Source organism: Jaculus jaculus, chromosome 14 (assembly GCF_020740685.1).
Source record: "Jaculus jaculus isolate mJacJac1 chromosome 14, mJacJac1.mat.Y.cur, whole genome shotgun sequence".
NCBI classification, from domain to species: domain Eukaryota; kingdom Metazoa; phylum Chordata; class Mammalia; order Rodentia; family Dipodidae; genus Jaculus; species Jaculus jaculus.
Window position 1 is genome coordinate 16,746,661 of NC_059115.1, and position 25,311 is coordinate 16,771,971.

At 42.3% G+C, this 25,311-nt stretch overlaps 1 pseudogene; it reads right to left on the minus strand.

Moving 5' to 3' along the window:
• Positions 1-17,927: 17,927 nt before the first annotated feature.
• Positions 17,928-24,503, minus strand: LOC101596584 (annotated as a pseudogene).
• Positions 24,504-25,311: the final 808 nt, after the last annotated feature.

Sequence of the window (25,311 nt, forward strand, 5' to 3'; positions counted from 1 at the left end):
TGGGAGTCCCCATGTTAGGTGCATATGTTTAGGATTGTAATGTCCTCCTGTTGGAGTGTTTCTTTAATAAGTATAAAGTGACCTTCTTTATTTTGCTCACTGATGTTGGTTTGAGGTCAATCCTGTCAGATATTAGGATAGCAACCCCTGCTTGTTTCCTAGGCCCATTTGCTTGAAATACCATTTTCCATGCTTTCACCACATGACAGTGTCTATCTTTTATAGAGAGATTAGTTTCCTGGAGGCAACAAAAAGCAGGACTGCCTTTCATTCCAGTATGCAAGCCTGTGTCTTCTAGTTGGGGCATTGAGGCCATTAATATTAAGAGTTATGACCTCGCTTAGGCCTTTCTCCTCCCTGTAACCTGTTCTTCTACATACATATATACAATACCATCTGATTGACATGGAATTTGACTCAGGGTGGCCTTGAACTCACTGAGGTCCTACCTCTGCCTCCCAAGTGCTGGGATTAAAGGCTTGCTAACTTCCAGAATTATAGGCAATAAACAATGATAATTCCCTTCTCTCTTCTGTGGGACACAGGCAGTGCCCTGGGTTAAAGCAAACCTAAGCTGTCTGACACGAAGGCCCCAGGCTATGGAGGGGTTGTAGCAGCTGCTGGCCACATCTCGGACTGGACTGGCAGGAGAGCTCCTTCCCCCATTCTCGGGACTTGCCCTGAGCCAGGACCCTTGCCCCATTCTTGGAGGTCACAGTGAGCCTAGACCCCCCAGACAAAATTTTGGACCCCGGGATTGGCAGGAAGTAAGGCCACTCTTCCAAGCAAGGGACATCTGGACCTTCAGATAAGACTTAGGCTTTGCCCATAACCCTGTGGCCTTTGGCCAGTTGCCTAGGAAACTCCTTATGTAGTATCAGCCAGCACCTTTGCGCACCTTCCCTTTACCATTGCCTACGTGCTGGAACAAATGTCCCCATATTAAGCATAGACTAGCAACCTTTCAACCCAGCAGTCGCCTTAGGGTCCTCTTTCCACCTTCAACTGCTTATAAATCCATTTCCCTGACAATAAACCAAGAGCTGTTCACTAAACTGACTTCTCATCACGAGTGCATAACCTTGGTCTCAGTTTCCTGAGACGCCTTCGGGGGAACCGCCCGGAGGACACAGGAACCCACACTCTACCACATTTCCCTTCACAAATCCACTGTTCATCATGCTTCCCCTCCCCTCAGTTAGTCTCTTATTTATTTATTTTATTTAGATTTTTAGGGGTAGGGTCTCACTCGCCCAGGTTGACCTTGAATTCACTATGTAGTCTCAAGGTGGCCTCAGACTCATGGCAATCCTCCTACCTCTGCCTCCCTTGTGCTGGGATTAAAGGTGTGCGCCACCATACCAGGCTATTTTTTTTTATCTTTGAAAACATTTTTTATTTTTATTTATCCATTTCTAGAGAGAAAGTGGGAGGAGAGAGAGAGAGAGAGAGAGAGAGAGAGAGAGAGAGAGAGAAAGGGCACACCAGGGCATCCAACTACTGCAAATGAACTCTAGACACATGTGCCAGCATGTGCATCTGGTTTATGTGAGTACTAGGGAATTGAACCTGGGTCCTTAGGCTTCTCAGGCAAGTGCATGAACAATTAGGCCATCTCTCAAGCCCCTCTCTTTTATTTTGATGTCAGCATCTTTTCCTCTTATTAAAAGAGTCCTGTGTAGGTAGTACCAGACATTGCAAAGTCATAGATATTCAGGCCATTTTGTCTCTGGAAGAGTGAATTGTAAGCAGGCCTACCCTTCCTTTGGCTCTTAAATTCATTCTGCCACCTCTTCCACAATGGACCCTGAACATTGGAGGGTGTGATAGAGATGTTTCAGTGCTGAGCACTCCTCTGTCACTTCTCAGCATTATGGTAACCTTTGAGTCATCCCAGAGATCACTGCCATCTGAAAAGAAAACGTTTCTATTTTTATTTTATTTTTTTTTATTTTTCGAGGTAGGGTCTCACTCTAGTCCAGGCTGACCTGGAACTCACTATGCAGTCTCAGGGTGGCCTTGAACTCACAGCGATCCACCTACCTCTGCCTCCTGAGTGCTGGGATTAAAGGCGTACACCACCACGCCCGGCTCAATAGAAGCTTTTCTAACCAAAAGTCAGAGTACTGTTAATATATGGCTATGAACATTAAGATAAATGCTTACTGGGCTGTTTGGTGAGCATAATATATGCATTTAGCCAGACACCAGCAGGTGTTACACTCCTAAGGCTCATGACTTCCCCAGCTATAGGTTGTCAGTACCTGGCATGCATTCCCTTCCATGGGGCAGGCCTCCAGCCCTATTCATGAGTGATTGGTTTTCCCCATAACAGACATGTCACTATTGCACCCATTGGCTTATTTGGCCTGACTGGCCAAACTTAAAGTTTGCAGTGTCCACTGTTGAGTATCTCCACTGTTGCTTTTTCTCTCTCCCATAAGGCTGCATGCAGCCTATCTTTTTATAGCTTTCTGTCAGTTGGTCTACATGGAAGAGGTTTTCAGCTCAGCTTCAGCTTGATTTCTCAGTGACCTTGTATCTCAAGCATGTGGAGTCTTCAGCAATAGGGTCTTATCATCTATTCCTGGTGGGAAACCAAGAGACTTAGCAATTGCCTGTAATGTTTTTGGGGTAGCAGGGACCTCCCTGACCAATCTCATTGGAAAGTATCCCATCTCTTACTAGAAATTTTTCTAGTAACAATCTATGGCTTCTGGATGTGCCATTGTCCAAAAATGTAGGTTTCCATATGGCTTATTCATAAATTTTGATTAGCTCTCCACCCACCCTTTCTTTACTCAATCCTTTCCCCTGACCTCACCTAGGCCATTACATTCCCAGTAATCTGTTCATCTATTTACATATATACAATACCATCCCCTTAAGTCCTCCCCTCTCCTCCCTTCCTTACAGCCCCTTTCTAGCTCACTGGCCTCGGCTACTGATTTTTTTACTCCAACTCACATACAAGTCTTCTAAGAATTTGTAGCTAGGATCCACATATGAAAAAGAACATGTAGTGTTTGGCTTTCTGGACCTGGCTACCTCACTTAGTACAATTCTTTCCAGATCCATCCATTTCTCTGCTAATTTCTTTCTTTTCTTTCTTTCTTTCTTTCTTTCTTTCTTTCTTTCTTTCTTTCTTTCTTTCTTTCTTTCTTCCTTTTTTTAACTGCTGAATAGAACTCCATTGTAGAAATGTATCACATTTTCTTTATCCATTTGTCAGTTGAGGGACATCTAGGCTGGTTTGCTTTCCTAGCTATTGTGAGTAGAGTGTCAATAAACATGGCTGAACAACTATCTTTAAGTTAGTGAGAGGAATCCTTAGGATATATGCCTAGGAGTGGTATAGCTGGGTCTACGGCAAACTTACTTTTAGCTCTCTCAGGAGCCTCCAAACTGGTTTCCACAAAGGCTGGACCAGTTTACATTCCAACAATGTAGAAGGATTCCTCTTTTTCCACATTCTCACCAGCATTTATGATCATTTCTTTTCTTTGCTTTTTGAGTTAAGGTATCACTCTAGTCTAGACTGACCTGGAATTCACTATGTAGCCTCAGGGTGGCCTTGAACTCACAGTGACTTTCCTACATTTGCTTCCCAAGTGCTGGGATTGAAGGTGTCCCCCCCCCCCCACTTTTCCATTTGCAACTCCACTCTCCATCATACCCTTTCCCCCCTCTCAATCAGTCTCTCTTTTATCTTGATGTCATGATCTTTTCCTCCTATTATGATGGTCTTTGTAGGTAGTGTCAGGCACTGTGAGGTCATGGATTTCCAGACCATTTTATGTCTGCAGAAGCACATTGTAAGGGGTCCTACCCTTCCTTTGGCTCTTACATTCTTTCCTCCACCTCTTCTGCAATGGATACTGAGCTTTGGAAGGTGTGATAGAGATGTTTCAGTGCTGAGCACTCCTCTGTCATTTCTTCTCCGCATCATGGTGCCTTCTGAGTCATCACAAGGTCACTGCCATCTGAAAAGAGGAGCTTCTCTAACCAAAAGTGATAGCAGAATTAATATATGGGTGTAAACATTAAGAGAAGTGCTTACTGGGCAGTTTGGTGAGCATAGTATATACATTTTGCCAGACACCTGCAAATGTTACACCCATAGGGCTTGTTACTTCCCCCATCATAGGTTTTCAGTATCAGACATGTATTCCCTCCCATGGAGCAGGCCTCTGGTACAATAAGAGAGTGATTAGTTTACCCCATAACAGACATGCCAGTATTGCACCCATTGGCTCATTTGGCCTGACTGGCCAAATTTAAGGCTTGCAGTGTCCACTGTTGTTTATCTCCACTGGTGATTTCTCTCTCTCCCATTTTTTTTTTTTTTTGAGGTAGGGTCCCATCCCAGACCAGACTGACCTTGAATTAACTATGTAGTCTCAGGGTAGCCTTGAGCTCATAGTGATTCTCCTACCTCTGCCTACCATGTACTGGTATCAAAGGCATGAGCTACCACATCTGGTCTCTCTGTTCCATGAAAGTGCATTCAGCATAACTTTTTCTAGCTTTCTGTCAGCTGGTCTACACAGAGGAGGTGCCAGCAGAATTTCTCAGTGACCTTGCAGCCCAAGTATGTGGAATCTTCAGCAATAGTGTCTTATCACCTACTCATGGTGGGAAGCCAAGAGCTTTGGCAATGGCCCATAATGTTTTGGTGGCATCAGGCACCTCCCTGGCTAACAACTCACTGGGAGGATTCCCATCCCTGGTGATGAAAGTTTTCTAGTCACAATCCATGACTTCTGGGTGTGCCATTGTCCAAAAAAGTAGGTTTATGTATAACTTATTCATAACCTCTTAGATTTTGATTAGCCCTTCCCCACCTTTCCTTTACCCAATCTCTTCCCCTGACTCAACTAGGCCTTTCCACCCCCCCCCCCCCCAGTAAACTGTTCTTCTTAATTATATACAATAACATCCTATTAAGTCCCCCTTCCTCCCTCCCTTTTGATTCCTCTTATATACTCTTTCTAGCTTACTGGCCTCTGCTACTGAATTTTATCCCAACTCACATAAAAGTCCAATCATTTGTAGCTATGAACAACATATGAGACAGAACATGCAACATTTGGCTTTCTAGGTCTGGGTTACTTCACTACGTATAATCCTTTCCAGATCTATCTGTTCTCTGTGTCTATCTCCTTCACCCTTGTGCTGGTACCAGGTTCTCCAAGAAAGCAGCACTCTTGCTCATTTTCCCAATTACTCTTGGTTTCAGCTGGTGCCCTGTTGAGGTACGATGGGCTGATTCTCTCCTCAGGATCTGCATCCATCTGAAAAAGAGAAGCAAATTCTCCAACAGAGGGTGAAGTTGGCATCAGATAAACGGGATAATCATTATTTTAGAGAGAATTTAATAGGTGTAGGCCCTCTGGTAGTCTATGCTTGGCAGAAGCTTGATAATGGAGAGTGGGCTTGATTTTGGCTATGGCTGTGACTTGTTTCCCAGATCCATCTATGGGTTCCCTTCCACTGAGTGGATCAGTTAGCCAAATCAAGAGCAGTTGGTTACCCACTATGGCTGTGTGCCACTATTGCACTTGTGTGAGCATCACTTCAGGTTGTTTGCTGCTGAATAACTTAGACCATGAATTGCTTGGACAGATGTTGGTCATTTTCCCCCAGTTGCTCATGTAGCACCTTCTGGCACTAGATGAGCTAGCTGTCTGAGTACTGACTCTCTTTCAGATTCCAGCCAGGTCATTCCATGTTCTGTACCAGCAGCATATGGTATCTTCAGCAGTAGGATCTTACCACTAACCTTTTGTGTGTCACCAAGTACTCCAACAGAAATCTGTCCTCTTTTGGGAAACCTTGTAGGTCTCTCTGATCAACAGAAAATTGTGGATGTTAACCACATGCTGAAGCTGGAGTTACAGGCCAGCACCAGGGAAAAGAAGGAAGAAAAGGATAGGTAATATAAAAGATATATAGAGGAGAGAGAGATAGAGATAGAGATAGAGATAGAGATAGAGATAGAGAGAGAGAGAGAGAAAGAGAGAGAGAGAGAGAGAGAGAGAGAGAGAGAGAGAGAGATTGAGAAGGAGAGGGAGAGGGAGAGGGAGAGAGAGAAAGAGGAGATTAAGCTTAGTCTTCTTCATGTGCTTTCCAGGGCCCTGTGATTAAGGTATTCCTTCTAAGGACCTGATGAAGGTTCAACCATTTAGTCTGTCTTTTAGGATGCAGAATTTTATGGTACCATTGCCATTTGGGTCCAGTTATGTGACCCCACCGCCATCTTTACCCTCCCCTCCTGTCCTACCCTCCCTATTGTTCAGTCCTCGAGATGCTTACTAGGTATGTCAGTATCTTGGGTATATTCAGGTTAGGAGGCACAGATGAGTGAGACCCTGTGATGATTATCTTTCTGTGATTGGGTGAGTTCTCTGAGAATGATCTGTTACAGGTTCGACCATTTTTCTTCAAATTTCATTGTGTCATTTTTTGTTACTGCTGTGTAGAATTCCATCATGTAGATATACCACATCTTGGTTATCCATTCATCTAATGATGGACATCTGGGTTGATTCCAGATCTTAGTTTTTATGAACTGAGCAGCTATAAACATGGTTGAGCAAATGTCTCTGAACTGAGGTGTGGAGCTTTTAGGGTAAATGCCCAGTAAGTGAATAACTGGGTAACTCTATAGTCAACCTTTTTAGGAGTCTCTATATTGCTTGACATAGGGGTTGTATGATCTTAACCAACAGTGAATGAGGGTTCCTGTTTCTCCACATCCTCACCAGCATTTGTTTTCATTTGGTTTTTAATGTTTGCTATTCTTATTGGGGCAAGGTGGAATGTCATAGTTGTTTTAATTTGCATTTCCCTGATGATTAGGAATTATGAACACTTTCTTAAGTATGTGCCATTTGTATTTCTTCCTCTGAGAATTGCCTGTCCAGTTCTTTGCCCTATTTTGTGAGGGGGTTGTTTGACTTTTTATTGTTTAGGTTTTTGAGTTCTTTGTAGATTCTAGAAATTAGGCCTCTGTCAGTTATATAGCCAGCAAAACTTTTATTCCATTCTGTGGATAATCTATTGTCTCAGCTTATTGTATGTTTGCCTGTGAAGAAACTTTTCAGCTTCATGAGATCCCATTGGTTAAATGATTGTTTAAGTTCATGAGATACTGTGGTTTTGCTCAAGAAGTCTTTCTCCATTCCTATGTCATGGAAAGTTCCTCCTATTTTTTCTTACAGTAGTAACCAAGTTTTCAGTCTTATATTGAGGCCTTTGATCCATTTGAACTTGAATTTTGTCCATGGTGAGATGTGTGGATTGAGTTTCACTTTCCTGCATATGGTTATCCAGTTTGACTAGCACCATTTGTTGAAGATGCTGTTTTTTTCCCCTTAGCCTACATTTTTAGGGTCTTTGTCAAATATCAAGTAGCTGTAGTTACTTGACCCAATGTCTGGGTCCTTGATTATGTTCCACTGGTCTATAATCCTATTTTTATACCAGTACCATGCTGTTTTTATTACCATGGCTTTGTAATATAACTTTAGATCAGGTATGGTGATACCTCCAGAGGTATTTATTTTGCTGAGGATATGCTTGGATATATGAGGCCTTCCGCCATTCCATATGAATTTTGAGAACATTTTTCTATCTCTTTTAAGAACAACATTGGGCTTTTTATTGATATTGCATTAAATCTGTATATTGCCTTTGGTAAGATGCCATTTTCATAATGCTAATTCTGCCTATTCAGGAGCATGGAAGATCTTTCCATTTTCTCAAGTCCTCTTCAATTTAATTTTTGAATGTTTTTATATTTTCATTGAATAGGTCTTTCATATCCTTGGCTAATGTTATTGCAAGACATTTTACTCTTTTCTTGTTGCTATTGAAAATGGGACAATGCTGTTTATTTCTTTCTCTGTATCTTTGTCATTTGTATATAGAAAGGCTACTGATTTTTTTGGTACATTTTTATTTATTTATTTGAGAGTGACAGATAGAGAGACAGAATGGCCGCTCCAGGACCTCCCTCCACTGCAAATGAACTCCAGATGCATGTGCCCCCTTCTGCATCTGGCTAATGTGACATGGGTCCTGGGGAATCGAGCCTTGAACCAGGGTCCTTAGGCTTCACTGGCAAGTGCTTAACTGCTAAGCCATCTCTCCAGCCCTAGGCTACTGATTTTTGTGCATTGATTTTGTATCCTGCTTCTTTGCTGAAGAAGTTAATCACTTTTAAAAATTTTGAGATGGAAGTTCTAGGGTCTCTTATGTATAGAATCATGTTGACTGTGAATAGGGCTAACTTAACTTCTGACTTTCCAATTTGTATTCCTTTATTTATTTCTCCTATCTTATTGCTTGAGCTAGGACTTCAAGTACTATGTTGAAGAGCAAAGGTGAGAGTGGACACCCCTGTCTTGTTCCTGATCTCAATGGGAATTCCTTCAGTCTCTCTCCATTAAGTATTATTTGGCCTTTAGGAGCTTTATATGTAGCCTTTATTATGTTGAGATATAAACCAACCATGCTTATTCTCTCCAATGTGGTTTTTTTTTTTTTTTTTTTTTGTGGTAGGGACTCACTCTGGCTCAGGCTGACCTGGAATTCACTATGGAGTCTCAGGGCGGCCTCGAACTCATGGCAATCTTTCTACCTCTGCCTTCTCCAATGTTTTGATCATGAAATGATATTGTATTTTGTCAAAGGCCTTTTCTCCATCTATCGAAATTATCATGTGTTTTTTTTTGTGTTTAAGCTTGTTTATGTGGTATATTACATTAACAGATTTCCTTATGTTGAACCACCCCTGCATTCCTGGGATTAAACCTACTTGATCAAGTTGGATAATACTTTTGATGTGTTGTTGAATTTGGTGTGTGAAGATTTTGTTCAGGATATTTGCATCTAAGATCATCAAGGAAATAGGCTTTTAGTTTTCTTTTGTTGTATAATCTCTGCCTGGTTTTGGTATTAGGGTGATAAGTTGGGGAGCTTTCCCTGTTCTCCAATTCTGTGGCACAGGTTGAGAAAAATTAGTTTCAGTTCTTCCATGAAGGTTTGATAGAATTCAGCTGAGAAGTCTGGACTCTTCTTTTTGGGGAGTTAAAAAAAATTTTATTTTATTTTATTTATTTATTTGAGAGCAACAAAGAGAGAGAAAGAGGCAGATAGAGAGAGAGAGGGAGAATGGGCTCACCAGGGCCTCCAGCCACTGCAAATGAACTCCAGATGAGTACGCCCCCTTCTGCATCTGGCTAATGTGGGTCCTGGGGAATCGAGCCTTGAACCGGGGTCCTTAGGCTTCACAGGTAAGCGCTTAACCACTAAGCCATCTCTCCAGCCCTGGGAGGGTTTTTTTTTTTTATTAACTTTTCAATCTCGATGGGTGTGATAGGTTTGTTTAGGAGATTAATCTGCTCTGAGTTTAGCTTTGGTAGGTGGTACATGTCCAGGAATTCTTCCATTTTTTCCATATTATCCAGTGTTGTGGAGTAGAGGTTTTTGAAATAAGTCTTAATGATTCTCCCAATTTCATGTCCATTGTGATCTCTTCTTCATGTCTAATTTTGATAATTTGAAGTATCTCTTTTTTTTTTTCCACTTGATCAAGTTGCAGGGGTTTATCAATCTTATATTTTCAAATAACCAGCTCTTTGTTTCATCAATTTTCTTAATTGTTTTCTTAGTTTCCAATTCATTAATTTCTGCTCTGATATTAATGATTTCTTTCTGTCTGGAGGTTTTTGGGTTGGATTACTCTTGCTTTTCTAGTGCCTTTAGGTGGATGGTTAGGTTATTGATTTGGGATCTCTCTGTCTTTGTTATGAAGCCATTTAGTGCTATGATTTTTTCCTTGAGGACTGCCATCATCGTGTCCCATAAGATTTGGTACATTGTGTTCTCATTGTCATTCATTTCTATAAATTTTACAAATTAATTTTTATTTCATTCACTACCTACTTACTGTTTAAGGGTGTGTTGTTCAGTTTCCAGGAGCTGGTTGGGTTCCTGTCACATCTTTTGCTGTTGATTTCTAACAATACAGCATTGTGATCTGATATCAAGCAGGAAATTCTGCTAATCCTCCTAAATACATGGAGGCAGTCTTTATGACCCAGTATATGATCTATTTTACAGAAGGTTCCATGGGCCACTGAGAAGAATTTGTAGTCTGTGGATTTTGGGTAGAATGTTCTATAGATGTCCATTAGGTCTAATTGAACTATGGTGTTGTTGAGCTCTCTTACTTCCCTGTTAATTTTCTGTTTGGATGATCTATCTATTGCTGACAGTTGACTATTAAAGTCCCTAACTATGATGCTGTTGATTGTTATTTCTATTTTTTTGTAAAGTAGGTTTTGTTTTATGAATTGTGGTACACCTGTGTTTGGTGCATAAAGATTGATGATTGTGAAATCCTCTTGTTGGGTCATTCCCTTGATAAGTAGGAAGTGTCCTTCTTTGTCTTTCTGATTACTTTTGGTTTGAAGTCTATTTTATGATATTAGTACAGCTTTGCCTGCTTGTTTCTTATTTCCATTTGCTTGGAATATCATTTTCCACCCTTTTATCCTGAGGAGGTGTCTGTCTTTAGTGGTGAGGTGGGTTTCTTGAAGACAACAGATTGAGAAATCTAACTTTGTCTTTCTTTCTTTTTTTCTTTTTCTTTTTTTTTTTTTTTTCAAGGTAGGCTCTCACTCTAGCCCAGGCTGGCCTGGAATTCACTATGGAGTTTCAGGGTGGCCTCAAACTCACGGCAATCCTCCTATCTCTGCCTCCCGAGTGCTGGGATTAAAGGTGTGTGCCACCATGCCTGGCAAGAAGTCTAATTTTCTGATCTACCCTGTTAACTTATGTCTCTTGATGGGTGAATTAAGGCCATTAATGTTTAGGTAATGACTGTGAGGTTTGATTTAATCCCTGCGATATTGTGGTGGTTTGTGTGGTTTGGCATATTATTGGACTTTGTAGTTTTGTGCCTTCTCTGAGTTTAGTTATTGTGATCTGCTTCTTGTAGGCACTTGATTCTTCTGTGTGGAGAATTCCCTGAAGTACTCTCTGCAGTTTTGGCTTTGTGTTCATATATTTGTAAAACTGAGTTTTATCATCTTTCACCATCTATTAAGATGGGTACTTTTGCTGGGTAGAGTAGTTTGTGTTGGAAGCCATAGATTCTTAGACTTTGAAATGTTCCATTCCAGGCCTTTCCGGCTTTTAGGGTTTCCATTGAGAAGTCAGAAGTAATTCTAATAGGGTTACCTTTAAATGTATTGTATTGTTTTTCCCTATCTGCTTTTAGGACTTCCTTTTTTGTTTATTATTTTTATTTATTTATTTGAGAGTGACAGACAGAGAAAGAGGCAGATACGGAGAGAGAGAGAGAGAGAATGGACGTGCCAGGGCCTCCAGCCACTGCAGACGAACTCCAGATGCGTGTGCCCCCTTATGCATCTGGCTAACGTGGGTCCTGGGGAGTTGAGCCTCGAACCAGGGTCCTTAGGCTTCATAGGCAAGCGCTTAACCGCTAAGCCATCTCTCCAGCCCAGGACTTCCTTTTTGATATTGATATTTAGAGTCTTAATGATAATATATTTTGTAGAATTTCTCCTTTGGTCCAGTCTGTTTGGAATTCTGTTAGCTTCTTCTAACTTAATGGGACTTTCTTTTGAGTGGAAAGGTTTTCTTTGATAATTTGGTTGAATAAGTCCTCCATGCTTTTCTAAAGTTCCTCCCCTTCTGGTATTCCCATGACCAAATGTTGGGGTGTGTAAGTGTATGCCACAGTTCCCTCATGCTCTGTTCACAAAAAAATTTTGCACTTATTAAAACTTTTTAACTCACAAACTGTTCCTTCTGTTTTGTCTTCCAGTTATGAGTTTCTATCCTCCCCATGGCTCACTGTGTTCTTGAGAGCTTCTATAGAGTTTTGGGCTTGTTAAATTTGGTTTGTATTTTCTACTACATTAAAAAAGTTTTTATTTATTTATTTAATTTTTTTATTAAGGAGAGACAGAGAGAGAGAGAGGGAGAGAGAGAGAGAGAAAATGGGCACACCAGGGCCTCTAGCCACTGCAAACAATCCCCAAATGCATGTGCCACATGAGAGAATTGAACCTGAGTTCTTAGGCTTTGCATGCACCTTAATGGCAAAGCCAGCTCTCTAGCTCTCTACTACTTTTTTTTTTTTTATTTGAGAGCGACAGACACAGAGAGAAAGACAGATAGAGGGAGAGAGAGAGAATGGGGGCGCCAGGGCTTCCAGCCTCTGCAAACGAACTCCAGACACGTGCGCCCCCTTGTGCATCTGGCTAACGTGGGACCTGGGGAACTGAGCCTCGAACTGGGGTCCTTAGGCTTCACAGGCAAGCGTTTAATCACTGAGCCATCTCTCCAGCCCTCTCTACTACTTTTTTATGTATAGTTTCCATCCTCTGTTGAGTTCCCATATCATGTCATTTTCTGATTTTCTTATGCTTCTTGGATTTCACCCCTGAATTTCTTTTTTTCTTTTCCTTTTTCTTTTTTTGAGGTAGGGTCTCACTCTAGCCCAGGTCGACCTGCAATTGACTTTGTATTCTCAGGGTGGCCTCAAACTCAGAGCAATCCTCCTACCTCTGCCTCCTGAGTGCTGGGATTAAAGGTGTGTGCCACCACGCTCGGTTTCCTTGCATTTCTTTATGTCTTCATTGAATTTAGCCAGCTGATTATTGAGGTCGTGCTTTTTTTCACTCTCCTTCAAATCATTTAACTGTCTTTGTAACCCTTTCTGGTTCTTCTCTATTAGGTCTAATCTAGTAAGGATAGCGTTTGTACAATTATTGGCCCTTTGTTGCTTTTCTGCAAATTCTGCTATTTGCTTGGTCAGGGTTGCATAGCTTGTATCCTCATTTTGCAGTTCTTATCCTAATGTCTCTTCCATGCTTTTTGAAAAGAATATATTTTGTTTATTTATGTGTGTGCGTGTGTGTGTGTGTGTGTGTGTGTGAGAGAGAGAGAGAGAGAGAGAGAGAGAGAGAGAGAGAGAGAGAGAGAGAGGCAGATAGAGGGAAACAGAGAATGGTCATGCCAGGGTCTCCAGCCATTGCAAACGAACTCCAGACACATGTGCCCCCTTGTGCATCTGGCTTACATGGGTCCTGGAGAATCAAACCAGGGTCCTTAGGCTTTGCAGGCAGATGCCTTTAACTGGTAAGTCATTTCACCAACTCTCTTCTATGTTTTTTTTTGTTGTTTATTTTTATTTATTTATTTGAGAGCGACAGACAGACAGGGAGAGAAAGGCAGATAGATAGAGAGAGAATGGGTGTGCCAGGGCCTCCAGCCACTGCAAAGGAACTCCAATTGATTGCACCACCTTGTGCATCTGGCTTATGTAGGTACTGGGGAATCAAGACTGGAAGTGGGGTGCTTAGGCTTCACAGGCAAGCGCTCAAGTGCTAAGCCATCTCTCCAGCCCCCCTCTTCTATGTTTTGTGGGACTGGGTGATCTTATTGGATTTACTTGGTTTTTCTTTCTTTCATGTTACTCCTTTTATGCTGCGAGCGGCCATCACAGTGTAGGAGTCCTATTTAACTTAGGAGGAAGCTGTATTCTACCCTTGAAGCGTCCTCAGTGATTATTCCCTTTTATGTTTGCTTCCACTAGGTCTGCCTTCTCAAAGGAAAGGAGACTGGAGGCACTTGTGGGGACCTGATGTAGGAGCTTGTCGTTCTGTGATTGGGGGTATGGGACTGTGTGGTCAGGTGGCCTGATGGGAGGGAGGTAGGGGGGAATGGGACAAAGTAGATTGGTGCTGCAATTGGGCTGTGCAGGGCAGGGGGAGAAGAATGAGGATGTGTGGTGGTTCTGCCTTGCTGAAGGGTGAAGGGATGGGACAGTGGGTCCTTTGGGACCCTGTAGCAGGGGGTAGATGGAACTTTCAGGTCCTGTGCCGGCAGTGTGGGGATATGGGATTGCTGTGGGTCAGCTGACATGCGGGGGGTGGGCAGTGAGGTCCCCTGTGGTGGGAGAGCTTAGAGAGGGGGAAGCCTAGTCTGCTGGCTTAGGTCTGTGGCATGTGGAGGTCCCTGGTGGCAGCCGGGGTGGGGGTACGCTAGCCTGTTGACCTGGGTACAAGCAGGGAGGTGGGGGATGGCAGTGAGTGGGCCTGCATTCGTGGGTAGAGTTCCCCTGGGGGGGGGGGACACTAGCCTGCTGGCGTGGGTCTGCAAATGGGGGTTGGGGGCAGCGGAGTTCTGTGGGTGGTGCTCTGTGGTGGCATGATTGCCTGGGGGAGGGTGTTAGCCTGCTGGCCTGGGTCTGTGCGTGGAGGTGAGGGTGGCAGCGAGTGGGATGGCGTTCGAATGTGGAGGTCCCCTGGTGTGACACTAGCCTCCTGGCCTGGGCTCGTGCACGGGAGTGAGGGGGTGGCAAATGGGACACCTTTGCATGTGGAGGTGTGCAAGCAACTATGCTGGCCTGGGTCCCCTGGCTTGTGGTTAGTGCAGGAGCTTCCTGTGGCTGGGACTGTGGCTGGGACGTCTGCTTGAGGGGACTGGGGGGCCGGTGGGCTACCCGAGAGCGTGGGAATCAGCAGATTCACTGCTTTGCTCCTCCGAGCCCTCCCAGTGGAGGTCTATTAGATTCTGCTCACCGCTAGAAGACCTAATGAGCCCTGAACATCTTGCTTTTCCTTGCCCTGAAGGTGCACGGCAGTTAGGCGGGTGCCATCTTGAACGGAAGTTCTGGAGAACATAATTTTGTCTCCATAGGATTCTGATCTGGTTCTAAGTTCCAGATATGGGTTCCTTTACACTGAGCAGATCTCTTAGCCGCAGATCTCTTAGCCAATCAGGAAGCTATTGGTTACGCAGTGAGGCTGTGCCGCTATTGCACTGGCCTGTACATCATGTCAGAGTGTTTGCTTCTGAGTAGACCTCTGGTTGCTCAGACCATTCTTGGCCATTTTCCTCCAGTATGTCATTGTGGTGGTTTGTTTCAGGTGTCCCACATAAACTTAGGTATTCTGAATGTTAGGTTCCCAGCTGTTGGAGATTTGGAAAGTAATGCCTCCTGGAGGCAGTATATTGTTGGGAGCAGGCTTATGAGTATTTTTTTAAAATTTTTTGTTTATTTTTATTTATTTGAGAGCAACAGACAGAGTAAGAGGCAGAGAGAGAGAGACAGAGAGAGAGAGAGGGGGGGGGGAGGGAGAGAATGGGCACGCCAGGGCCTCCAGCCACTGCAAACGAACTCCAGATGCATGCGCCCCCTTGTGCATCTGGCTAATGTGGGTCCTGGGGAATGGAGCCTCGAACTGGGGTCTTTAGGCTTCACAGGCAAGCACTTAACTGCTAAGCCATCTCCAGCCCCTCCATTTTTTAAAAAATTTTTATTAGCATTTTCCATGATTATAAAAAAATATCCCATGGTAATTCCCTCCCTCCCCCCCCACATCCATTTGTTTTTTTTTGATGGTAGCCATTCGGATGAGAGAGAGAGAGAGAGAGAGAGAGAGAGAGAGAGAGAGAGAGAGAGAGAGAATCTCAAGATCTCAAGGTAGTTTTAATTTGCATTTCCCTGATGGCTGAGAATATAGAATACTTTATTAGATGTTTATGTGCCATTTGTATTTCTTCTGATGAGAACTCTCTATTTAGTTCCACAGTCCTTTTTTTTTTTTTTTTCAAGGTAGGGTCTCACTCTGGCTCAGGCTGACCTGAAATTCACTACGTAGTCTCAGGGTGGCCTTGAACTCTTGGTGATCCTTCTACCTCTGTCTCCCAAGTGCTGGAATTAAAGGCATGTGCCACCACACCTGGCTTCATAGTCCACTGTTTTGATTGGGTTGTATGATTTCTTATTGTTCTGTTTTTTGAGTTCTTTGTATATTCTGGATATTAATTCTCTTTCAGATGTGTAGCTGGGAAAGATTTTCTCTTCCTTTCCAATTTGTATACTTTTTGTGAGTGTCTCTTGCCTTATTGGTATAACTAAGACTCCCAGTACTATATTAAGTAAGAGTGAAGACAGTGGACACCCTTGTTTTGTTCCTGAATTCAGTGGAAAAGCTTCAAGTTTTCCACAATTTAGTATTATGTTAGCTGTAGGTTTGTCATAAATAGTTTATTATGTTGAGATATGTTCTTTTTATTCCCAGTTTCTCTAATACTTTTACCATGAAAGGATGTTGGATTTTGTTGAATATCTTTTCTGCATCTAATGAGATGATCATGTGATTTTTGTCCTTCAAACCATTTATATGTCTTACATTTATTGATATGTGTATGTTGAACCATCCCTACATCCCTGGGATAAAGCCAACTTGGTTGAGGTGAATAATCTTCTTGATATATTCTTGTATTCTGTTTACTAATATGTTGTTCAGAATTTTTACATTTATGTTTATGAGGGAGATTGTTCTGTAATTTTCTTTTATTTTGTTCTGTCTTTGTCTAGTTTTGGTAGGAGGGTGATACTAGCTTCATAGAAGGAGTTTGGTAGATTTCCTTCCTTTTCTATTTTATGGAAAACTTTGAGAAGCAGCGGTGTTAGTTCTTCCATGAAGGTCTGGTAAAATTCACCAGGGAATCCATCTGGGCCTGGACTTTTTTTTTAATGATTGCTTGGGTCTCTATATTTATTATAGGTTTACTTAAATGGTTTATCTCATCTTGACTTAAATTTGGTAGGTCATATGAATTAAGGAAATCATCCTTTTATTTCAGATTTTCAAACTTAGAGGCATATATATTCTTAAAGTATGTCCTTATAATTTTCTGTATTTCTTTGATATCTGTTTTAATGGTACCCTTTTCATCTCTAATTTTATTAATTTTTGCCTCTTCTCTCTTTTATCATTTAGTAGTGTATTGTTTAGTTTCCATGATTTATTTTATTTTTTTGGTTATTTGAGGTAGGGTCTTGCTCTAGCCCAGGGTGACCTGGAATTCACTATGGAGTCTCAGAGTGGCCTCGAACTCACTGTGATCCTCCTACCTCTGCCTCCTGAGTGCTGGGATTAAAGGCATATGCTCTATAACTTTTCTTGCTATTGATTTGTAGTTTGATCCCATTGTAATCAGATAAAGTGCTAGGAATTATTTCAGTATTCCTGTATGTGTTAGGATTTGCTTTGTGTCCTAACATATGGGTTATTTTAGAGAATGTTCCATGTGCTGCTGAAAATAATGTGTATTCTGCAGCATTTGAATTTAATGTCCTGTATATATCTGTTATGTCCTTTTTTTCTATGACCTCATTTAATCCAGATGCATCTGTTTTTTGTTTTTTGTTTTTTTTTCCCCAGAATGACCAGTCAATTGATGAGAATGGGGTGTTGAAGTCACCCACTCCAACTGTTTTTGGTATTATCTGTGACCTTAGTTCTAATAGCATTTGTTTGATGAAATTGGGAGCCCCCATGTTAAGTGCAGATATGTTTAGGATTTTAATGTTCTCCATTTGGAGTGTTCCTATAAATCAATATAAAGTGACCTTCCTTATCTTTCCCAACTAATTTTGATCTGAAGTCTACTCTGCTTATTGTCTAGGCCAATCTGCTTGAAATACCGTTTTCCATCTTTCACCCTTAGATAGTGTCCATCCCTTTTAGAAAGGTGAGTTATTGGAGGCAAAAAAATTGAAGCATACTTGTTTGTGTGTGTGTGTGTGTGTGTTGGGGGAATGGGACAATTTTAGTTTATTTTCAAAAACATCAAAATTAGGATGCATTTGTGTGTTTACACAAATTTACAATGATAACTCCCTCATCTTAAGTTCAATTTTCTACAGAAGCAGGTTTCTTGGGTTTCACAATGACTATTTTAGTCTCAGTGTCAAGGTTGCTGGGTGTGACTGCTCCACATGCTGGTATTTGGGAAAGTCCCCAGGCAGCAGCAGTAGCTTCTGTTCTTGTCCATCCACACAGCATAGGTGCCGTCCTATTTAGCCAAGTTCACATAGCCAGGTGCTTGTAGAGCCTCCAAATGTTCTCTTTTCTATTTTGGTTGCTGTGTTTCTCCCACGGGTTCCCGACCCCATTCTCTGCACTCTCGGTAGCTGCAGTCACCAGGCCAGTCCCAGGCTTGTAGCCCTTCACGGCCTGGACTCCTTTGGTCAAAGCTCTCACATTCTCTTGATGGAAAACTGTTTTGTCAACTATATTCTCAATCTGTTTTGCCTTTTGATTTCCACCCTGCTGCATTTTAATTTCACCACCCTTTGTTTTGTTCTCCAGGAGTTGCTGGTGTTGATGCCAAAATGTCACAGGATCTCTTCCAGGGGGAGGATGGCAGTAAAGTAGTAGTTTCCCTCTGACATAATCCTTTAGGATATAGCGTGCAGATTGGGGCTGGTCTGGCTATCCATGAGCTGTCATGAATCCTCGCATATGTTCATATGCTACCAACAGTTCTTATAAGTTTGGAGGTATATGGGGGTCTTCATCTTCTCTAGGCTGTATGATATTGATGCCATAGGTGGCTTCCAAAACATGTCGTGGAATATTCAGGCAGAGTAGTACACAGGAGGCACATGACCTCTCGTCTGGTCAACTGGGAGGATTCCATTGTAAATCGTCTCTGCCTTACTAGACACAAAAAACAGTATCGCCAGGCCCAGGCAGTCACTCAGGCAGAGGCCAGGCTCCATGTACAGAGTCTGGAAACGTTTGGTGTGACCAGGTGTGGCAGACACAGACACTTCCTTGTTGCCCATGATGGTGTTGATGGTTGAACTCTTACCAACATGAGGGTAGCCCACCAGCCCAACAGTGAGCTCCCCATCCTTCACCTTCCTGCCAGTGTGGAGCTGCTTAAGGAGCTCCAGTAGTTCCTGCTTTGACACCAGTTGGCTCAAATTGTGTATCTGCTGCCTCTCAGGGGTTTTCCTGTCTTGAGCCCCAGAACCCACAGTACAGTGTTCTTTCCAGCCCCTAGCAGAGGCCTCCTTTCCAGGGCTGCTCTTGTCTTCTGAACATGTCTGCCAGTCTTCCTCCTCTTCGTCCTGACAGTCCTTGTTCTTGCTGTCACCTTCACCACTCATGGAATCTTCACTAAGTGCAACAGGATCCCTGTCTGGAAGACGGTCAGCTTCACTGCGTGTAATTTCACTCTCATCCAAACTGGAGCTTTCAGACTCCGTTGTGGATGCTTCTTCAACAACACTGTTTGCTCGTTCCTTAGTATCATCAGTTAGGTGAATGGTTTCAGCTAAAACTGAGCAGAAAATAACCTTCACATCTTCTTTTTCAAAGTATGTGGACCAGGTGCTCCACTGCCCAGCTGTCAACAAGTCAGCCTTGTTTATGAGAATAATGTTCTCCTTGGTGGTACTGATCTTTTTAACATAACACTCCAAATCCTCACATCTAAACACGAGTAGGTTTTGAGCATCTACTATCTGGACCACAATATCACCTCTCTCAATGACCCTCCAGAGCTGGTGCCAAAAGTCCAAATTTCTTTCAAATGGAGCCAATACCAACTTGGGTTCCTCTTCTAGCCTGTCAGACAAGTTGCCTTCTCCATTTTAGCAGGTTATCTGTTTCTGCCTGTTTGAGTTCTTCTGGGCTAGTTTTGTTGTCCCACATTGGTCTCCTTGGTATACACAAGAACTGTCAGTTCTCTTCATGGAGTTTCTTAATTCTCCAGCTCTCTTCGAAAGATATCAGTCCAGTTCTAGCTTCAGGGAGCACAAACTTAATAGTAAGCTTCTCCAAGCATCGGTAGGCTGATGCCCATTGTTCCGCTGAGTCTGATGGCGGATAAGGACCCAGCCCAGAGACCCGCCACCCTGTTTGCATTCTCAGGTGGCCTTGAACCCATGGTGATGCTCCTACCTTTACCTCCTGAGTGCTGAGATTAAAGGCATGTACTACCACACCGCACTGCTCTTTTCACCCAGCCTGAATACTTATTTTTTTTTTGGTTGGGGTATTGAGGCTGTTGCTATTTAATTATTATTGAAAGATGTATATTTATTTTTGCAATTTTTCTTGTTTTATAGTTTTTCCATTTTTACCTTTGCTCTCTTGTATTAAGCAACATTTGTGTATGGTTTGTTTCTTCCAGGTTTCTTATATGTGTACTTTTCTTTTTTTTCATCATTGGTGATCCTTTCAAGTATTTTCTGTTGAGCTGGTTTTGTCATCAAATTTTCCTTTAGCTTGCTTTTGTGTGGAATGTCCTTATTTCTCCAGCTCTTTGAGTGGATAGCATTGCAGGATAAAGTAACCTTGGTTGACAGTTGTTATCTTTCAGAACTTGGATTGGAATGCATCATTCCAAGGTCTTCTGGATTTTTTTTTTTTTTTTCTTTCGAGGTAGGGTTTCACTCTAGCCCAGGCTGACCTGGAATTCACTATGTTGTCTCAGGGTGGCCTTGAACTCATGGTGATCCTCCTACCTCTGCCTCCTGAGTGTTGGGATTAAAGGTGTACACACCATACCTGGCTCCTTCTGGCTTTTAAAGCTGTGTTGAGCAATCTGCTTTTATCCTGATGGGATTGCCTTTGTATGTGACTTGGTTTTTTTTCTTTAACTGTTTTCAGTATATTTTCTTTGGTTTGTGTGTTTGGTCATTTAATTATAATATGGTGAGGAGAAGTTATTTTTAGGTTTTATCTGTTTGGCATTCTAAAGGCTTCCTGTATCTGCACTGGCATCTCTTTCCCAATTTGGGGGAAGTTTTCTTCTATGATTTTGTTGAAAACACATACTATATCTTTGGAGTGAAATTCTTCTCCTTTTACTACACACTGAATTCTTATGTTTGATCTTTTCCCAGTCTCCCAAATATCTTGAAATTCCCATTCATACTTTCCCATTAGTTTGTCTTTCTCTTTGTTAGACTGCATTAGATCTGCCACCTGATGTTCTAATTTAGATGTTTTGTTATCTCCTTCATCCATTCTACTGGTAAGATTTTCTACAGAGGTTATTTTTATTTTTATTTGTTTTTTCAAGTTAGGGTCTCACTCTAGCCCAGGCTGACCTGGGATTCATAATTGTTGCAGTCTTGTTTGTATTGCTGGTAGAAATCACCCAACTAAGAGTTTATTTTGGCCTACAGGCCCAAGGTGAAGCTTTACGATGCCAGGGGAAAACAATAGCATGAGCGGAGGGTGGATATCACTCCCTGGCTGACATAATGTGGACCATAGCAACAGGAGGGTGTGCCAAACACTAGCAAGGTGAAACTGGCTATAACACCCATAAGCCTGCCCCCAACAATACACTCCCTCCAGCAGGCCTTAATTCCCACATCTCCATCAGCTGGGGAGCTAGCATTCAGAACGCCTAAATTTATGGGGGACACCTGAATCAAACTACCACATTCCACCCCTGTCCCCCATAAACTGATATCCATCCATGATATAAAATACAATGCATTCAGTCCAACTTTAAAAGTCCTCATAGTTTTTTTTTAATATTTTTTTAATTTTTAGTTATTTATTTATTTGAGAGTGACAGATACAGAGAGAAAGACAGATAGAGGGAGAGAGAGAGAATGGGCGCGCCAGGGCTTCCAGCCTCTGCAAACAAACTCCAGATGTGTGCGCCCCCTTGTGCATCTGGCTAACGTGGGACCTGGGGAACTGAGCCTCGAACCGGGGTCCTTAGGCTTCACAGGCAAGCGCTTAACCACTAAGCCATCTCTCCAGCCCCAAGTCCTCATAGTTTTTATCAGTTCCAATGATGACCATACATCTCCATAGTCCAAGGTCTTAGAATTGAGGCATAATACCAAAAAATAATTCCCCCCAAAACCATAATGGCACAGAATAAATATTAACACTGCAAAAGATAGCACTGGGAATAGAAATATTCAGCCACTACAAGGTTTAAAACAACCAGGGGAAATATCAAACTCTGTACCTTCAAGTCCAACAATTCTAGTCAGTGACAAATCTCCAAGTCCACTAATTCTAACCAGCAACAAGCCTCTGGAATTCCACTTCTGCCCCCCAGCTAGGCTACTCACAGTCCTGGAAAATTTCATTGGGCCAGCAGCTTTCCTTAGCAGCCATTCTGTGGTCCCCACATCTCCACTGGGTCTCTGCTGCAATTCACGGTTCATCCTCATGGCCCCATGGGGTCTCCATGTAGGCATCTAGCAATCCTACTTCACACTGCCAATGGCCATTTTCAAAACACAAGACCGTGTTGCAAACTCAATGATCCTCTCTTTCCTGCATTTCCTATAATCCACAATACCAGGTAGGGTGCCAATTTGTTAATCCAGGGGGAATAAAGCAGACTTTGAAGAACAGGACACTTCTTGAGCACTCAGGCCCCTTCAAAAGAGTCTACATTCTTCCTGTTGCCCCAGTGCAGATCAGTTGGCCCAGTCTCAAAGGTTGTAATCTCTCAATTGCAGCTGAACAGGCAGCAGTTCACCCAAAGATTTTTCTTTCTGTGCCATATCCCTCTGCTCACACCAGTTCATTTCTATGAAAAGAAAACCTGTACAACTTCTTAGAACACAGGCATAAGAACAAGCTTCTCACACAAACTGCTAGCCCAGTCCAAGCAAAGCTCTTTCTCACCCTCATAAACCAAACCTTATAGTCCATAGTTCTTACTGCATTCAGGTCTTGCAGCTCTGACTAGAATAGTGCATCAAGATGTACTTACAGCACTGTAAGTTGTCTCTTAGGCCAAGGTTTCAAATCCTTCCACCTTCCTCTTAAAAATCAGCTCCAAAAGGCCATAGCCACAGTCAGGTGTCCAGCAGCAACCCCACTCTCAGTACCACTTTATTGTTGCAGTCAGGTTCACATTGCTGGTAGAAATCACCCAATTAAGAGCAGCTTGTGGGTAAAAAGAGGTTTATTTTGGCCTACAGGCTCAAGGTGAAGCTCCATGATGACAGGGGAAAATGATAGTATGAGCAGAGGGTGGACATCACCCCCTGACCAACTTAAGGTGGACCATAGCAACAGGAGAGTGTGCCAAACACTGGCAAGGGGAAACTGGCTGTAACACCCATAAGCCCTTCCCCAAGAATACACTCCCCCCAGGAGGCATTAATTCCCAAATCTCCATCAGCTGGGAACCTAGCATTCAGAACGCCTAAGCTGATGGAGGACAACTGAATCAAACCACCTCAATTATGTAGTGTTAGGATGATTTTGAACTCATGGTAACCCTCCTACCTCTGCCTCCAAAGTGCTTGAATTAAAGGCATAAACCACCATGCCTGGCACTACAGAGTTTTTTATTTGACTGATAGTGTTTTTCATTGCTAGTTTTTTTTTTTTGTTGTTTGTTTTGTTTTTGTTTTTTCGAGGTAGGGTCTCACTTTAGCTCAGTCTGACCTGGAATTCACTATGGAGTCTCAGGGTGGCCTCGAACTCATGGAGATCCTCCTACTTCTGCCTCCCGAGTGCTGGCAATAAAGGCATGTGCCACCATGCCTGGCTCATTGCTAGTATTTTTGACTGGTTTTTCTTTATTTCTATTTCCTTATTCATGTCTTGTATTGACATTCTTATTTCATTAGCTTGTTTTCCTGTGTCTTCTTTGATTCCTTTTTATTTTCTTTTTGATTTCTTTGAGCATATTTGTAATCATTCTGATGGATTTATACTTTTTGGTGAGTTTATATTGTCTTGATTTTTTTTTTGTTTCTTGTATTATAATGTAGAGATTTTTGCATGTTGGATTAATTTAATGCATGGATTTTCTAATTATCTGCAATATTATTAGATGTATCAATCAATCTGATGTTCTATATCATCATGGTAAGAGCTTAAGCTGCTAATTGTGGCTCTTAAGGCTCTTAGAGTAACCACAAAAGTGACCCTAGGTGTTGGTTTTATCTGCTTTGTGAGTATTCTTGTATGCTGGGTGGAACAAAATACAGGCAAATTCCAAAATTCAACTAAGCAATGTACACATTTAATGAAAAACAGCACAGGGTATTTATGCAAGAGTAGGTATTATGACAAACAGATTCTCTAACAAAATCACAGACCCTAAGGATGTGTGTTGCCCCACAGCCTTAATCCTGTTAATTGGGAGGCTAAGATTTCTGGTCTGTAGAGGATTCCAAGGTCAGCTTGTGGCTGAGAACTTCCACAGCAAATGACAGAAGAGGAGACAAAGGCACTACAAATCAGGAAGCGACAAATGACAAGCCCAAAATAGAGCTTATTTAAGAATGGCAAATCCGACCATCTATCAGATTTAACATATAATTTATCCTGATATGAAAGGTGCAATTAGCACTTTCAATGCAAGCCTATATACTAGGCATATTTGGTGGGTACTGACCTGGTGTAATCACAGTTACCTTTTGGGATGGCTTTGGTCTCAATCTTGCTGCATGCCTGCTTGTTTCCCTCTTTGTTGTTGGCTCAGGTCGGCTGGCTGGGTCAGGGGGTCGCTTCTCTGATCGGTTGTGCTGGTTGCTGTGCAGGTGAGTTCCTTTCCCCAGGTCTGTGGTGCTTTCTGGAACTTGCACTGGTGATTGTGGGGGTGGGGAGGCTGTGGATTGTGGCTGAACTTCTCCCATTGGTCCCCGCCATCCTGTTCCTCAGGATCTGCCTCACTGGTCCCTGCTGTCCTCCCTTCACATTTTTGAGTTTGTGAGGATGCTGGTGGGAGTGGAAAATCCCCTCACCTGTCTTTTCCTGCAGCTCAGGCCTAGCCCGGGAGCTGTGGCTGCACAAACCTGCTGTTACTGCTGCTGGAGCCGCTTCTACCTGCTTCTGTGGTCTCTAGATGCTCTGGATCTCTCCTACTTCTCTGCTGTGTTGATAATTTCTTATACACGTTCAGTTTTTATAGAGGTTTTAGTAGAAGAATGTATTTTGCTATTTTTTATTTTCTTTTCTTTCTTTCTTTTTTTTTTTTTTTTTTTTTTTTCTACTAGGCTGCTTTGGCATGGTTCCTACACCGCCATCTTAACCAGATGCCCTTGCCATTCTTCTTGTTTTGTAGTTCTTGTGGCTTAACCCTTACTCTCCTGTATTAACTATTATTTAAGCATGATTTTTTTCCAGGTTCCTTATGTGTGTGCTTTTCTTTCTCTTCAGTATAGAGGATTCTTTCAAGTATTTTCTGTAGAGCTGGTTTAGTGTCCATATATTCCTTTAGCCTGCTTTTGTTGTGGAATGTTTTTATTTCTCCATCTATTTGAATGGATAGCTTTGCAGCATAAGTTAATCTTGGTTGACACTTATCTTTCAGACCTTGGAATGCATCATTCCAAGCCCTTCTGGTTTTCACAGTTTGGGCTGAATAATCTGCTGTGTTATCCTGATGGGATTGCCTTTGTATGTGACTTGATTTTTCTCTCTAACTGCTTTCAATATATTTTCTTTGGTTTGTTTT